Source organism: Oncorhynchus tshawytscha, linkage group LG03 (genome assembly GCF_018296145.1).
Source record: "Oncorhynchus tshawytscha isolate Ot180627B linkage group LG03, Otsh_v2.0, whole genome shotgun sequence".
NCBI classification, from domain to species: Eukaryota; Metazoa; Chordata; class Actinopteri; order Salmoniformes; family Salmonidae; genus Oncorhynchus; species Oncorhynchus tshawytscha.
Genome location: NC_056431.1, coordinates 80,894,501 through 80,897,580, shown reverse-complemented (window position 1 = coordinate 80,897,580; position 3,080 = coordinate 80,894,501). Strand labels below are relative to the sequence as shown.

Sequence of the window (3,080 nt, the reverse complement as noted above, 5' to 3'; positions counted from 1 at the left end):
ACCTCTTCTTCCTGTGTGGTGTCCTTGAACGATTCTGAGTCTGATACATCTATATCTGTCATCTTGGCAATGTTCTTGTCATGAGATGGTCATTAGAGTTTGAAAAAATTTTTTTTTCCCTCCAAATGTCAGTAAAGAACCCTCCTGGTTCTGATGCTTTCTAGCTACCACAGGCTCTTCCTGTTTAAGTATTGGCCTAAGACCAATTCTAATGACTGAGGAACTACTCCCTTCAGTCAATCTTGTTCTCATTATTTCCAACTATTAATATTTCACCTTCAACTGGTTCAATCTGATTCATGGTGAGCACCCACTCGTCCACTTCTTTGGTTAACGTCAGGTCACATCCTTTTGAGTCCCAAATGACTTCTCTCTTCGTTTGATGATATGTCCATCCACCGAATGCAATCTCCGGTAAGGGTTTGATCCTTTTGTCTTCTGTTTTCCTGTTTCAGTTATGTGTTGAGGTGGAACAGAGATTCTAACCTTGTCAGTCTTTCTAGATTGTTTGACTGGTTCCTCTCTTCTCTTCCTGTTTCCACCCTACATCTTGATTGTGCGTGAGTCTGTTGTTGCTATACTAGTGTTCACTGTTACTTCTGTTATGTCAATGTCATTGTTCTTCTGTTGTTCTAACTTCAATTGTTCATTATGGAGACAATTCAAGAGCTGAAAAGTCAATTTTGGGGAAATTGCCATTTTCTTCAGCTCGCTCGACTTTTCCTCCTCGTTAGTGGGGTCTCTCCTTTTTCTTCCCCTGAAGCTCCCTCCTCAGGCCGGACTGGGCTTCCATTTGGAAGGTGTCCATTTCAGGGAAGAGATGTTCCCATTCTTTAGGCAATACCTCGGAGCCCCTCTGTAGAGGGCTTCTGTCAAAGAGGCCTGCCCCAACAGGTATATCATCAGGAGTGGCAGACATGTTACCCCCTCCCACTTCTGGGCTTTCTGGCCATACTGGAGGAAACTTTGGTCGTTTGTCTCTTTTCTTTTCAGGCTCTTTTCCCCTGGTGCTTCTTCGGAGTGTGTTAGCTGATGCACTCGTTGTATTTGGTCTGCCATTTTCTTGAGTCCTCCCCGGGGCTTTGATCGATTCCGCTGCTCCTGCTCCCTCCGGGGTCCCCTCTGGTGAATCAGCATCCTCTGTGTCCTCATCTCTGTATGGTTGTGTCCTTCTCTCCGTCGAGACTCAGGTGCAGTGGTTTAGATGATACCACGTCTTGCTTCCTTTCACTTGGACGGCCTTGTTTGTGGCCGTTGCCACCTCGTAGGGTCCTTCCCTCCTCGGCTGATCCCACTTTCTTCGGAACACTCGACCGTAGACTGGATCTCCTGGTATCACTGGGAGAGGTCCTTCTGGTCCCCTTGGATCATCAGATGTGGAACCTCTCGTCCTGGTTCAGGTTTCTGCCTTCTTTCTGTGGGGCATTCATACTTAAAGACTTATGGCCTCTGTTCTACGATTACACCATACATTCTCTTACTTCCATCACTCATCACACAAACTGACATTCCAGCTGAAGCTGGAGAACCCTTCTCCATCTGGTTTCCTAAACAAAAGACTTGGAAAACAAAAGACAAAACATAACAGCATTGACAATGTTATGTGTTATGCATGACTGTATTCATAAATACTGAAATCTAAGACCATGACAATTCCCACTCTCTCCCCACCTGACTCTATGCCTCCAGGATACTTTTCTGCTGGACTCCACAAAAATGGAGGCCCTAATTAGCTTCCTCATGCTTTTATCCAGTCTTCCCCTTTCGGCCGCAGGTTCTGAGAGGTGTTCCCAAATCATGTCATTTTTTACTTAGTTCCCCATTTGCTCTATATCAACTGATAAGCATGTGCATAAACTTAATCAACATTATTTCTTCTTGAAGTAATTCAACACTGAATGGGCTTCCACATCGAGCCTTCAACATGTGGTTTAGAGTACAACTACCCTAACATCTATCCTTATTCACATGATACATTATCAAATAAAACAAATAACCCCCAAACTCAACCCAGTATGTCTACAGTGGAATCTAGTCTCTCTCTCTTTTGTTTTGTTTCACGTCCTCTGTCATGGTGTTTTCAAGCTCACCCATTATTCAGCTGGACCTTACTTCTTGTGAAACTTATGCACCCATCAAAGAGAGACATGACGATCTTTACCACTGCAGGTGCTGTAAGAAGTATATCCCCAGCCCGGTGTATCTTGATGTACACTCAGTCTCCAGAATTCAGCCCATGCCCTTCCATCTGGCGTCTTATGTGCTCTTTTCCTGGGAACATACATACTAACACATGGGTTATTTCCTGACAACAGACTTTCTTATAGCAAGACCACTAAATCTTAATTTTTAAATAACAGCCCTATGTAAACATTCTGTCTCAAATACCTGACCTCTTGCCACAAAAATATTCATAATGATATCCAAGTTATGGTCCCTACAGCAACTGCTGTAAGAATAACATGTACTCAGTCAAGTGTCTTCCAGTTGAAAGAATATCCAATCCTAACAAAACTAAGTCCTAAGCTTCTTCAAAATGCCACTACTTATTACTTTTACCATAATCTAGGTGTGTGTAATGTTCTTGTCCCTATATTTTTACAAGACCAACTGTCCTTCCTTTTCTGTGAATTATCTTGTCTATTAATATACATTGTTTCTAGAAATAACACCCCCCTTGTTATCATAACCTTCATATGAGCCCCCAATGTAGTTACAGTTTTTCTAACCCATAAGTCACTACTCCTAAATTCCTTCCATAGTTTGACACATACTTAAACATTCTCAAATCATTTTTAGTCAATTTATATCAGTCTCCCCTCAGACACTTATTTTCCTCAAAACAAAAAATAAATTGACCAAACAAGAAAAATAGTAAAGTAAATTATAATAACTGCTATTTGCTATAAATTACCACTATTTGTAATGTAATTAAATCCTTGGGTGTTATCACACAACAGACTATACTTTTTATTCAATTACTTATGTCATTCCAATGTATCACTACAATTACAATGATATTGTAAAATAAAATTATCTAATATTCTGCAAGTTCTGTCAATCAACCTGTCTCAGGATTA

At 41.1% G+C, this 3,080-nt stretch overlaps 1 long non-coding RNA gene across 1 annotated transcript; it reads right to left on the bottom strand.

Annotated features, from left to right (window-relative positions):
- Positions 1-902: 902 nt before the first annotated feature.
- On the bottom strand, positions 903-2,695 carry LOC121846228. The gene is made up of 2 exons (XR_006083151.1): positions 2,091-2,695; positions 903-1,559 (listed from the first exon to the last, which is right to left on the bottom strand). It is a non-coding gene; the product is annotated as an uncharacterized LOC121846228 (long non-coding RNA).
- Between the last annotated feature and the right edge of the window lie 385 nt (positions 2,696-3,080).